Below are 14971 nucleotides of genomic sequence, written 5' to 3'. Positions count from 1 at the left end.
GCACAGACTACCAGGGTAAGAATGGCATTTTTCCAGATTAAACTCTTGCTTTATTAAATACTCTGTTTCTTCAGTTGCTTTGTACCTACTGAGCTGACATCTCATCTGTGATGGACCAACACAGTCAAGTCTCCAGGGAAAGGCAAATAGTTTTGTTAAATCAAAAAGAATTGGAGAAGAGAGCATAGACAAGAGGCTTCCAAATGGCTTGGAAACAGACCAAGAACTTCTTTTTCTTATGCAAGTCATACATCAGTGAGGAAAGTTAATCTTAGATTGTATCATCATTCAACAATAAGTGGGACTTAATTATTTTACCATTAGTTAACATTTGGTTTAATGATTTCATGCATCATCATTAGACAATTCTGCGGCACGTTCTCCTTTCATTTACTTGGAACAGTTAGAACATCACAAATTGGCACCTGGACAAAAGGTAAATGTAAGAACACAATGACATGGTCTCAGCTCTCATGTCCCATAAGTCATATCTCACCTTTGACCATCTCTATTGATTGTCTCTGAACCTTCTGTTTACTTCATCCCTGCGGATATGGCAGAGACCAGAACCATGCACTGTATTGTCATTAGAGATTTATACACTGGCCAAATCCTGGTTTCCCTTTTGTTCTCTGTTCCTTTGCTAATGTGCATGGCAAACTGATTTGTAGTAAGTCTGTATAAAGTGAATTTAATCTCATTTTATTATCCATTTAGTTTTGAAAAACTTTTGTGCAAGTCTTCAGTCATAGCTCCTCTTACTACAATGAATAGTAACTTTTTACTGTCATCAAAGTGTCACCTTACTATTCAGCTGCTTTCCTAGATTATTAACATACTGAACTAGGAGTTCCAGCACAAATCCCTGTGGAACTCCAAGATGGCATGGCCTCACCTTCACAGCAGAACATTTCCCACCTCACTGTTCTTATTGGGGCAAATTATATAACCATACAAGGTTTACTGTCTTCTGTCATGTTTGCTTCATTTCCCAAAAAGCTTTGGGCTAGAGACCAGGAGAAGCCTTTTGAAGGACAAGCAGGACTGTACCAGCGGGCTTGTCCTCATATATTTGGTCAGCACAGTCCTTAGATTGTTTCCTCTTTCAACAGCCTTAAGACAGTTACATTGTAGATGCACTGCTACATCAAAGAGTTCTTCATTTTATTCTAACTGTGCTTGTTGCATGAGTCTGCAGAGAAACAGATTTTTATTGTTAAATTCAGCCACCAAATTTAGTTTGTCCCAAATAAGACAAGAGCCCTCAACAAAGCTGTCCTAGCTGCTGTGCGAACCCAGAAAAAAAAAGAGAGTGTCTGCTCAAAAAACACCTGTGGACTAAAGGACAAGCCTGTATTTTGGGCTGCCTGTTGACAGTACTACTTTGATAAATTGGTGCCTGACCTTTTCACTTCTCTACCTCTATTACAACCTTTTATCCTCACTTTAATGTTATAGATCCAACTAACACAAAATGTAATATGTAAACACTAGCACACTTTTTGACCTTACTGAGTCATTATTTCATCACAGCTGCAAAGGATCCGCCTCACTATTCCAAAATTGTGTCAGTATTCTCTTCCGTGCCAACTCTCCGTCCCACCCTTCCAAGAGCAAGTTCTGTACCTTTTTCCATGGGACCACCACCCTCTTCTCACCTATGGCTGCACTTGCATTACACCTACAAACATCCGACAATCAAGAATCCATATTTCTTGGTAAGTGCAAGGTAATACATGACAAATTCCCTCATTGTTAAGGTCAAAGAGAATCAGAAATCAAGGGACTTGGGATGGCTTGTGACAATTAAGCTCTACAGAGGAACATAAGGGTTAAGGTAAAAGTTGCACAACCTCCAGCATCTGATAAGCAAAATGCTTCATTTCATGCTCACTAGGTCAGAGAATAAGAGCATACTAATAGATGTTATCCAGAAGTTTTCTTCACTTAAAACCAAAAAAGAACTGTAAATTGCAAGACAATCCTCAACTTCTGAGTTTTGGTGATTCAGACATACTTGAGAGAACAAGACGCTAAAATTAAGAGGTCATTAATCACCCAGAAATTATCATTTTGGGAAGTCAGCATCTCCTCCCCCCAGGTACACACGTTACAGAAATGTCTAAGTGAACCAAATACATCATTTAAGGAGTAAATGACATGTTACTACATGTTGCTAGGTAGTACTGACATGGGATTAATAAAAGATAAAAGTAAGAGACAACCAGGGTTATAAACTGGGGGATATTTTTTTCCAATATTTTTCATGTCAATTTCATATAGCTAGGTAACAGATGGTATATTATGTTTTTCCTGCCTTAACACAATTTAAAAACAAGTTACAGATGGCTATAATGAAATCCTCATTAACACACTTATATTTTCACAGTTCAGTATAGCAATAATGAAACTTTCAGGTCTGGAATTTCCTGTTGGTTAATTAGTGGTTAGGTTAATAGCCTGAGGAAGTGCACAACCCAAAAAGTTTCCTTATTTTTTTAATCATATAATTACTACATTCATATTTCTGGGAAAGCGCTCAAGACAGATTTGATATCACAGTAAAGCTACCTTTACAGCTCTCCCTTGTTTTGTGAAATAACTGTATTATTTTATTTAGCAGAGCACGTGGGCAGAAAAGCCATGAACAGACTTAGTTCAGCTGCTTCTGGGAAGTTTTAGCTTGTTTTTATTTTGAAGATACCAACTTAGAGAATTCTGCCAATACACATTACACCAAACACCCTCTACAGAAAAGCTAGGATCAACAACTATGGATCTATTGCTACAATGTTATTACAAGATCATTGATTAATGTTTAAATAATTACTTTTTTTAATCCCAGTTTATAATCATTTACCAAAGCTTGAAATATGACATATGGTTAACAGCATACTATGATATCCCTATATCTCTGATCTAAAAAGAGGAAAAATAAAACAGAACCACCACAAATCTTGCACTCAGGTTGCTTCCACAAGTTAAGCTGCTGCCAGCTGTAAGTTGTGCTGTATGATGCCAACAGTATGATTAAAATAGCAGCGAAAGATGTGGAATTCAGCACTGAAACCTCTCTGGATTTCAGTAACCACACACCAGTTACAAACTGGTACCACTGCCCTCATTACTGTGCTCCTTACCCTGAAAGGCAGAGGCTGCAGCCCAAGCCTTGCCCTGGCCCAGTCACACCTGCAGGCAGCCCACACCCACACACGGTGCTGCTACAGGACAAGGAACACCGTGGTGCCCTGGCACAACTAGGTTCCAAAATATTATTGAGTGTTGTTGTTGATTTTTTTTTCCTTTTTAACTGCCATCACCAAAAAACTGAATTGAGACATTGTCACACCCTTGTTAACAAGCACAAATGGAAACAACCATCCAGCTCTTTGAAGTGCTGGAGCTTCAAAAGAGGACAGCCACTGCCAAACCATCATGGAAGCAACATAATGTGGAAAACCTGACTTGTAACTGAAGTTACATAATTAAAAAGAGACAGTATCCAAATATTTAAAAGTTGTAATGCTAAAAATATCTTTTAAGCCCAGCAAACTCACTTATGACAAAGAATGGCAGGGAAAGAGAATTTGGATTCTATAAGAAACACATCATCATCATCGTTGCTGTTGTTGTTGTTGTTATTATTTTGCAGCCCTCCCATTTCTTCAAAACCTATTTTGACATTAAGGAGAATTGAAGCAATATTATTGTCCTTAACCAGCAGAAGTAGCAGCCATGTACTGCAAAGACTTTCTGGAACACTAAATGTCACCACTGGCTTCAACAGTCAAGTACGGCCAGAAACCAACTGAAAAAACCCACAGTTTTTTAGAGATCTGAGAACTACAGCTCCAAACAGAATTACAGTGCTTACTTAAATCACTCCCAGAGGCCTAGAAAGCCAATCAAATATATAACAGACAAAATAAAGCTACTGCAATTATTTTCTTCTGGAAAAATCACATCTTTTAATTCAGAAACTTTCAGATCCAGTTTCACATAAAAGTTTCCATAATCATATCTACTCCTTGACAGAACAGTCTGTACTGTGACAGATCTTTCTATGGCAGTGAGAAAATTAGATGTAGCTTTAGTAAGAAGTTAAACAAGTTTCTTGTTTTGAATATTTACACACAGTATAATGTGGTTTTTATAAACCTGTAACTCTGGTCAAGTTCAGTAACACTCACTCATCTCCTTCCAAAAGAAAATGTTTTAAAAAATTGCAATGTTTCAATCCTAAACAGCAGTTTGTGAAGCAAGGACACCTTTGCTTCACCCAGCACTCTCTCACTTCATTCTTCAGAACAGTGCATCTGGTGCAACAGTTCTCTTAATATTTTGAATTTCCGTGCTTATCAGATGACAAAAAGAAAAAAAGAAAAGAAAATTGATTATTATATTACAGTTATAAATTTTGTCATGCAAGTTTCAGGTACTTCTTCAAAGTGAAGTAAACACAAGACAATGGAAAAAGTATACAGTTAATTGTACCACAAGGATAAATACTAAAATCTGTATAGAAAGTCCTCCCCTTTTTAATAATGACATCAAACAACTCAGATAAGAGTTTTGTTTTACAGAAACTGAAACTCATTTAAAAGAGGGTCTTCATTCCAGAGGGGTAAGAAGTTGTCTGGGGAGCAAAAGACCATGGCTATCAAGATGGCACGTGGGAAGGAACATGCCTCAGGTTCTCTGCTACCCACAAGGCAGGAATGAGGAAGAACAATACAATGTTCCTTCTTACTTAACACACACACACACATATAAACCTTCTTAATTCAGATAAGCATCTGTCTTTGGAATCAGTATCACAGACTGGGAGTGTATCACACCAGCTTCTGGAAGAGGCAGCTAATCATGTTTGGGGATTCTCTCTGTCTGTAGAAGAAAGCTCAAATCAACAAAGCCAAAAAAGATAAGGAAATATGCCTTCCAAAATACAGACTTTATTCTAGATGAAGCAGAGATTATATGGTACCATTACAAAACAATTTAAAATATCTCAAAAGAAGGTCAAATGTAACAGGTCAGTATGATTAAAATCTTCTTTGTACCAAAAAAAATTTAAAAGGCTCATTCAGTTTTCTCTGCTTCAAGCCCTAATTCTAGATGAATACTCAGAAGTGCAAGTGCATTCAGTCTCTATTACATGTGGTTTTGACCCAGCACAGAGTACGCCATGAGCAGCCACAGATTGTCCAGGGGAATGCTGTGGGAAATGGTATCAGAAGCTTTACTAAGGCCCAGGTAAGCAACATCCACTAGACCAGTACAATAAGCTGGTCAAGCAGAATCTACCTTTACCAAAACCATGCTGGCTGGGACAGATCCCCTGGTTGTCCTGTACATGCCACATGGTATCACTCCAGATAATCTGCTCCAAACCTCCCCTCATTGCATGGGGTGTTCAGCTCATTACACAGTGCCATTCTGCCTGTGCAGTATGCTCAGTGTAATGACATAGAAATGATTAACAAAATTTTGTATACTAATAAATTCCAAATTCTTAAAAAGCTCTTTACATAATTGGACCATGCCCTTGATTTTCTACCTACCCAGGAAAGATTTAAAAGTGGAGGTGATACAAATATTCAAAGACTTCTATTTCTGTGCACTACAAACACTGAAATTCTACCAAATGTAAAAAAAAAAAAAAAAAAGGAATATTAGAATATATTTACTCAGTAGCAGTAATAGGCCCCTTATACCACAGCAAGTTCACCAATGTTTCTTGGACTCTTGTCTTGATGTGCTGCTAGAAAAGCATTACCTTATTATGGTTATAGTCACAGAACATTTGGTCTGCTTTATCTGCATTATCTAGTTTTAAACTCAGGAATACAATATACCAAGATTTTATGACTCAGGGTTTTACTGTAGCCCTGTAAACATTGCAAGCCTCCAGCAGAAAGGCAAACAGTTACAGTAAGTGACTATTTCTGGCAATATTTTTTCCTATACTATAAACATCAAACAGTCCAAGTTGGAGACAGCATATCCCAGAATTCAAGTAACAGAATGTATAAAAATTTTTTTTCCTTGGGTTTTTTGATGTTTTCCTTTCCCCTTGCTGGCTGTGTGTACAATCCAAAATGTATCTTTTCATAAAGGTTCCTAGAGACAGAAAGTTTCAGAGGTGAGCTCTTGTGACTATTTTCTAAATTTTATTTTAAAGAAAGACATAAACAAAAGTACCCATCAAAAGGTTATGGCAGGGCTTACAGCACAGTCATGGATTTCACTTTCTCAATAGCAAGCAGCAATTTTCTTTCCTAGTGAAAAGCCACTAGAAACACTAACAGGCTTTTACTTAAAATGCTGAAGACTAATGAGACTTTGATACAAGTATACAAGTTTTGAAATACATTTTCTTAGGATACAATTACAGTTCTTTTGTGATCTATGGTACTGAAACAAACGTTGTGCCAGGCAAAATTCTAATACAGGAAGGACTCAAGCGAGGACCTGTGATACAAAAGAACGTACATTTATGTGTACATTTCCAGGGTCTGTCTTCTGTTTTAAGGAGTAATCAGAATTGTCCATGATTTATACCTGAGGCATTTTAAAAACAAACCCCAAAATCTAAAGTACAATTAACTTGTTTCTTCTATTGCAATTTAGAGCAGCCTGAAGGACTTCTGTAATAACTAACTTTAATCACAGACATTTAAGTTTACACACTACCACTACCTCAGAAGCCTGATGTGCAGTAGAAAGACCAAACAAGTTTCCTAAATAAAGACAAGTAATCAGAAACTTCTCTGTCCCTGTTATTCACATCCACTTCTACCTTTGGTTGTTCCTATGTGGAAATCCAGACTTAGCAAAATGTGTATTTAACTGCAAGTATTATAGCACTCAAAACTGTTTGACAAAAATACAGTACAGTTTTTAACTGTTTCTTTGTAAGCTTTTTGTTCGTTATCTTGCTTAGATACAGACTGCATTATAATAAAAATAATAAATAAATAAAGCACAAGCCTGCTTGACAAAGAATGAAATCATCCTCACAACACTGAAAGAAGAAAACTGCATTTTTATCTCTCACTATTTAAGACTTTCCAGCTTTTACTACAAAACTTTCCAACAAACAGTACAACTACAAGTATGGACTGTAGCATCACATATTTCCACTGCTGGTTTTAAGATTCCGCAAGAACTCAGATACCATGTTCACACGGCTCTACTTAAAATTTACACACAAAATATGTTAATTTGGAAAAAGAAGCACGCAGTTTCCAAAAAAGACCAAGCATTACTTTTGTAATTAGGAGACAAATGTAAATGTAAGACACCTGCTTACCAGAAAAGCCCAGACACATTGAGTATATAGCTTGATACTTACCATGCTCTCACATTTTTCGCTTCTATTACTGGAAAATACAAAGTGAGGACGCTGAAGCCCAGAGGTGTCTCAGTAATGCCTGCTGAGGCTTGGCTAGCCCAGACTTGATCTGTCCCTTAGTCACTCCCCTGCCTCCGCACAGCGCGAGTGGCTCTGGGGCAGGCAGGGAACCCGGGCAGCGCCATCAGCCCAGCCGCACAGCGCGCGTCAGAACTGTCTTTCATTAAAATAAACACTTCTGCAGAGAGAAAATACTGAAAGCGTGGTCAAAGTGCTACAATAAAAACTTTCACAACACTGAGAGCACTGACTTAAATAAGTATCCAAACGCTAGGGAGTGGCAGGGCAGCCTTCGGGGTGTGGGGGAGAGGTGGTGGGCAGTGGCCATAAGCCCGGGGAATGCTGCTGAGGCTCTGCTGAGCAGGGATCTTACTGCTCCCACCTGGGCTGAAGGGCTGTTCTGCTGTCCCCTGCCAGAATAACAGTAAGAAAATACAGACAGGTAAAACCCTGACTTTCATTCAGAGATGTTACTAAACCTAAACTGGCTGTGAAGAAAGAAAGCTTTTCCTCTCCAAGATATGCCAAGCAGGTGCAGTGCTGAAAAGTTACTTCCTATGTGCTTGCTTGTTGTGAAATATCTTCCACATCATATTACTTTCTATATATGAAAACCAGTCTTAAACATCCAAGTACTTATCCCACCAAGATTTGAGCAACTCTGTAAAATGGTGCAAGGCAAAGCACTATTACTTCAAAGCATAACACTGCTTTTAAAAACAAAGTCTCTCTGACATCCTTCAGTTTAAGTCAACAAAAATGCAGACGTCTTGAATACAAAATAAAAATCAACTACTTCCATAAGCAGTGTTGTGTCTACCTAGACAATCTAATTTTAAAGTTAAACCATCTGCCTAGAAAACTGACTACCTGGAAATAAAATATTTGCATATGTAGCTTTGCTGGAACTGAATGAGACCAATTATCATAGTCCTTCAAGTTACTGCTGAGAAGACACATTTGCTTTCTAGCTCCAGAGTGATCTTTCCTTTCCAATGACCAAACCAGGCATTGCTCAGTGATTTGATCCAGTAGGTAAATGAACTGGTATTGCTCAGAAATTCTCTTTCTGGTTCTTTATCTAAGCAGGTTTCAACAAGGACAAATAATGCTAAAGATAGGCAAAAAAAAGAGTGCTGTAGTATCCTGGTTAGACCAGGTCTGCAGCTAGGAGCACAGACATTTTGTAAGTTAACAAGTAACTTTCCCGCTGGGGATGAGGCAACAGAAACCAGTTGCTTTAACAGAAGCCATGAAAAAGAAAGCCACAGGGTGGCACTGCAAGTAGGCTGTATTTTGAAACTACTTGGGTGTTAATTCTTTTCCAGACAAATCAGAGCATATCTAATCCCGTCTGTATAAAACAGGAGTGGCTCTGTAGTTTTTATTCAAACGATGTCTTTTCCAGCAACAAATACAATCAATACAAATCACATCATGAAAGAGGCACCTACTTCAGAAAGGTCAGAGTATTTTATAAATTAATAAAATGGTATTTAAGAGTATCAACACAAGAATGCTATTGTAAAGACAGGCTAGGAATTTATACCTATTTTGGGTTTGTCAGTTCATTCTGAAACAATTCAAGAAAAAAATTGTTTCCAAAGCATGTGCATTTTCATATGTAAGCTGAAGAATTTTTTTCATACCATGACTTTTTATGAAGGCTGAGATGGCAAAATCTCAAACAGATCTCTCTCTGAAAGGAAGGACAGTATTAACTTTAAAAAAAGTATATGAAAAAGTCTCAACACAGCATTCAATACTATCATATGCTTTTAAGACACTTTCCTTCTCATATATAAAAGAATGATACTTCATCTCATCCAAACTAGATGACTTAGTACAGTAGTATTTCAAAGCTAAACTTAGAAGTCTATTTAATCTGCTTTGTTGGCTGCTTCTCTCCCAAATTTCAAATCCCTGCCATTTGAGTTAAAGCAGAAACATTTGCAAAAAGTGCTATTCTTGTTCATTTAGTGAACTAACCAATTTTCAAAGGAGAGTTGGAGGTCATCCAGGATCAGAATTTACTTTCTACTTTCTAAAACAAAAAGTCCCTTCAAGGTATAAATTTGATATTTCAGTAGATTCTGAACTAACAGACATTACATGACTATGCACAACCATTTTAGTTGCTGAAGTCCTAGGTCAATTTAAGTTTTCAGTTTGAAAGTACAATCAGTAACAAAAAAAATAAACAAATATTGTATTTTTGTTCAGTTGCACCATAATATAAATTAGAACACCAATTCATCAGCTATGATTTTTCTTATTCCAGAGGACAAGAATTCTAAAATATAGCAAGTTTTAATTTTTTCACCTCAGGCAGAAGTTCAAGAGTGGACTGGCAATTATTCCAACTGCCAAGCCATTCTTTCTGCTAGGAGATTGCTCCCTGTATTTTTAAAAATGTTTGTATATGGAGATTATTTTGCTATTAGATAGAATAACAATAATATATGGGCAAAGAAATATGCCAATATAGCTGTGACTTTAACATTAGATAAGGCAGATGATTATGTAATTGTAAATAGATTGCCAAAGCTATATAAATTTGATTTGAGCATGTTTGCCTACTTTGCAGACTGATACTAAAGCACTCTGCATGCTAATAAAGGGTTTCTGCCTGACAAAGACTAAATTAAAAAGTTAGTGACCTGGAAAAAATAAATTAATTTTGGTACCAAAACATCAGTGCCTAGTGTCAATATTGCTTAAAAATCATGTATTTAATACAAAAGCAATTAAGGCACCTCCCTCTCAAAAAAAACCCCAAAACAAAACAAAACCACGAAAGAAACAAAACAAACCGCCAGCCAACCACAAAACTCAAGGGAAAATTCTTACTACTATCAAGATTTGTCTGTTATTATTTCCTTGCTTGGAATGGGAGAGCAAGGGCTTCTATTGAATTGTTGGTGTGTAGACACTGAGTAACTGTACTTCAACACTTCATATAATAACTTCCCAGTTCATCAGTTCAACATCAACTATGATACTGTTTACATATAACACTGCAAGGCCATGTGCTGAATGCAACTAATGGAAGCAAACTTCATCAATTCTAAATAAAGTAACTATTTAAGGAAAAAATAGACACACTGGATGCAATCTAATATGCTTCCAACAGACTACTATGTGCCCCTCTATTGACACTTATGCCATTATTAATAGACAGCTAAATGAAAGTGGACAAATTTGGGAAGTAGATACATTGTTCATCAAGTCCATATCCTTAAAAGTATGAACTTTGAGGAAGCTGTGTCTTAGAAGATATATGGAAGCAACCAGCATGTCTTTTGTTTGAATTATGTTTTCTTCTGCTTTTCCTTATTTAAGGCACATTAGTGCTCATAGTTAATTTGTACATATTTTTCACAGCTTTGGAATAATGTTTCTGGACAGCAGAAACTAGCCAATGCATTAAGCTTTCCAAGTTGGACATTAGTAACTGGAAGAGCACTTGGTCTCTGATGTGTCATTACAAAATTTTCAGATCTAGATAACAGGTCACACACACATACAATCCCACCAAGGGAAAAAATAAAAAACAAATAGCCAAATTTTGACTCATAAAATCAAATACCAAAGAAAGGATTCTACCAATCCTAGTCCTGTTTCACACAATGTGGAACAAAAACCCAAACAAATATAATCTATGTTTTCACATCTTGAGTATCTCAGAACTTCAAAGTTATTTATTTATGCAAATGACTAAATACTTCCCTTCATCCTTGGAAAGAAGTATTTGTTCAAGAACATAAAGGACAGAAAATAAATGGCTCTATAGCTCTTGTCACTGCAATGCCAGACATTGTCCAGTTCTTAAAAACTGCAGTATCACACAATTTAACTCTTCCTAAATCAATATTTAGTCCAAATTTCTGCACAACCCACAAGAATTTAGATAGAAGAAATTTTAAAAAGCCAAACAAAACTCTACACACAACTATTCCTAGCCAGCACTGTGAGGCAAATTCTTACATTCCCATGGAAAGTTAACAGGATGAGGAGCACGGCTCCATGCTCCCTTGAGGCCAGGCACAACTGAACTACTGGACAAAGAACAAGTTCTGGTCCCCATCACTTGCACATTCACAGTGATCATGGGAAATAATTTTCTCTGGGTCACTTGGTTACACAGCTGTGTGTGTCATTTGTTTTTAGAACACAAATATTTTCTTTTAAATGAACAACCAAGTACTACATGATAAAAAAAAAAAAGAATCCAAAAGTGATAAAAATATCTGTCTGTATGGCATGCTTTACAGCATAAGCTAACCACACATGCAAAGCCAGTTTTGTAATGTTCAGTGAAACCATCTTATGATTCTGCCAAATTAAAAACTTAAGACAGCTGACCCTTATCATCATAATCCTCCCAGGAGGAGTCCAAAACCTATGATGCAGCAGCCCCATCACACTTTGAAAATCCTGTCCCAGTTTCTATCCCAAAGTCATGACCACTTCTTTAACAGTTTCAGTACAACTAAGGAGTGATGGTGGATGGAATTGATGCAATCTTCTTACTGCCACTACCATAATACATAAGTGGTTCTGTGTTCAAAGTTCAGCCACAAATAACATTTTTTGGACAAAGCTGGTCTAGTATTGAATCCGACATATTGACAGGGAGCAGAAAAATAGGATGCAGCTTTGTCACTTAATTTATGTAAAGAGCCTCAAACAAGGCATGACCTGCTGCTAAGAGATACCAGAATTCACCTGTCAGATTAGGAGCTACAGTAGGTAAAGACAGAGGAAACTGAGTGATTCTCAAGCTGGTCCCTCAGGCTCTCACCATGTTCCCAATCTAAGGACCAGCCATTGGCTACACAACCTCACTGGGTCCCACTGCTAATCAGGATGCAAATCACCAGACCACACCTTCTAAATACTCACCAGCAGCCTGGCTGAATCTCTTTGCTAAACAAAAAAAACCCTAACCTGGCTAAAAAATGGATGTTCTTCAAACACTTCACACCAGTGCACTATTTCTGTGCCTAAGGTTGCATGGTTTCCCAAGCTCACCATCATTTATAGGCTCACAATTCCATTTTCTGCATATTTGCCGATGTGAAACAGGGTTTAATGAGGGATACCTCTGCCATGGTAACATTGCAGACTGTGTGAAACATTTTTTCATACTGCAAATATGACCCAACAGCCTTTAAAAAAATTGAATGCCCTTAGCTTTCCGGTGTCAAAGGTGGCTAATAAGGATATCAGGTGACTGTCAAAAGCAAAGAACAGTAACAATGACAAAAACTTCTGAGAAAATTCCAAGAAAAATTCTACAGCTAGGCCAAGCTGTCATTTCTCCCTATCTTTCTACAATTACATGACTGCATAACTTTATCACCACTGATGTTAAAGTGATTAAGCTAAGTGACTGGGTGAAGGAAACAACAGAAGAACAGAATAATTTAGGTTGGAGATTACCCTTAAAACCATGAAGTCCAATCATAAACTTAAAACTGCCAGGTTCTTACCTTCTCCACTGGAGGGATGAAACTGCCTTTTCAGGTTGTCCCCTCCTGTCCATATTATTTTATTTTTTTTCTAAATAATAAAAAGACTAAATGCAACCATCTCTTCCATTTTGGCAAAAGTCCATACCAGCTTAGTTGCCAAGGCATTCAGTTGGAGGCCATGGTACCCCACCTTCTCTTATCATTGAAAAATCTCATTATTTTATTGCCAAATTCAAATCTGAAACTCCCACTTAGGGAAGCTCAAGGGATGTAAATCATCTGCTTCCTTTCTTGGCATCCTGTGTCTCCAAACATGACACTGTTAGGTTCAAATCAGACTAAATTAGGAAGCCTAGACATTTAAAGTGACATTAAGCAGACAACACTGGGGTCAAGCCTTTCAATTCTTTGATATGACAGCTTTCTCTCATCAGTCTTGCTTATTTCCAACAAAATTATAATAACATAATACAATTTAAATAAACCAACAAAGGAGAACCCTCACTGTTATTTCACTGAATTTGCTGTATGTAATCAAGCTAAAAAGCATGAATGATCTCTTATACTTAGTATTATTTCAGTGTTGCTCTAACTGCAGCAGGAGTCCTTGTATCTGCTGACCAAATTAAAAGAGAACTTGGGGTGTATCAGCTGGGACTATGAAATGTTATGATGCAATGCAATTATTCTACTTACAATCAGTTAGTCAAAACAGCTCAGATCATTAAGAATCGATTCAGGCCAGGTCAGGGTATCTTCCAGAAAATACTGACATTTTCTGATGACAAAGCCAACATTTAACAATAGGAACCAGTGATATGCCTGACTCCTGTAGTTTAAAGCCTTAAGTGAAGCATCAGAGGTTCTATGAAAAACATTCTCCTTATGGTTTTTTAAAATCTTTTTCTTTATTTTTACTACTGAGTATCTTAGCATGTCAAAAGAGAAGTTTGTTCAGTGAAAGAATCCATTAGAATTTATCAGCTCCTTGTATTTAATTTCTTCTTGATATAATTCCCAGGATATCACTTATTTTTCTGTTAATTGTAAGGTCAAAGAGGATCCCATGGAAGCAATAAGCAGCAGGAACTAAATAAACAGAAGACCGGATCTTTAATGCAAATGTGTTTCCTGGAGGAAAGGAGTAAATCAGAGCAGATAATGTAGTAAAGAAGCAGGAAAAAAAATGTAAAAAAATAAAAATCACATGTTCTGAAACAATCTGTTCAAAAGTTTTCCCCTGGAACATAAGCAGCTATTCAAAACCAGTGCCCTGCTGAGGAATTTACGTACTTGCCAAGGTTTAAGTTTCTAATCAAAAGCAACAGCTATTTGCTTTGTGGATGAAAAGTTGTAGCACTTGCTCAAAATTAAAATACACCAAACAAGCAAACAAATCAAATTATTTTAAGGTACAATACAAGTGCAGTGTGAGAGTTGCCTGTGTGAGTGTGTAACCAAGACAAGCAGCCCAGGATACATCCCCCTTCATTACAAGTTTTAAGAAAAAGAATACTGGCAGTACAATTAAGAGGCCTTCAGAGTACTGAACCAGTTCAAATAATGCTTAATGCTTTTCAAATCCATCAGTTACAAGGTCACACCAGGGTAATTCCACAGCATGTCTCCTGATAACCATGCTTCTGGCCTGTTAAAGAACCACATATTTATATGAACAGGTAGAATTTGAAGTTTATCTTTAATAACCTAAAACATCATCCTATTTAATAAACCACTGCTAAAGACACTAGGACATCTGATAACTGACAAATATGTTTTCAGAAATTTGTTTCTGGCCCCAGAAAAGGTTCCCCTTCACAGAAGTTTTTATCTCTCCATTTTATATCGTATCCTCCCAAGAACACCCAATATAACTTGATCAGTACTACAGGAACTCCTTGTGTTTCAAAAAAAGACTTCACACCTGATTAATTTCTACAACTGCTTAGTAAAGAAATGAGACATTTAAGATTTTGAGACTTCTTCCTCCCCTGTGAAAAAACAGAAAGAAGGAGATTATAGAGGACTTACTTCTTTAAAAACACATCATTACTTGTTATTAGAATACAGTCAAATCCTA

The 14971-nt window shown here is 37.0% G+C and overlaps 1 protein-coding gene across 4 annotated transcripts in view; it reads right to left on the bottom strand.

Annotated features, from left to right (window-relative positions):
* The window catches only part of COBLL1 (cordon-bleu WH2 repeat protein like 1), a 74310-nt gene that overhangs the window by 45081 nt on the left and 14258 nt on the right, over positions 1-14971 (bottom strand). The window contains exon 1 of one of the 4 annotated variants that reach the window (XM_077181485.1): positions 7355-7485. The exons of the other annotated variants lie outside the window; for them this stretch is intronic. The gene's annotated coding sequence lies outside the window, so the exon portion shown is untranslated. Of the gene's footprint in view, positions 1-7354; positions 7486-14971 lie in introns of those variants that run through there. 4 annotated transcript variants of the gene reach the window in all.

Source organism: Agelaius phoeniceus, chromosome 7, assembly GCF_051311805.1.
Source record: "Agelaius phoeniceus isolate bAgePho1 chromosome 7, bAgePho1.hap1, whole genome shotgun sequence".
NCBI lineage: Eukaryota > Metazoa > Chordata > Aves > Passeriformes > Icteridae > Agelaius > Agelaius phoeniceus.
This window is presented reverse-complemented; position numbering and strand designations above follow the sequence as displayed.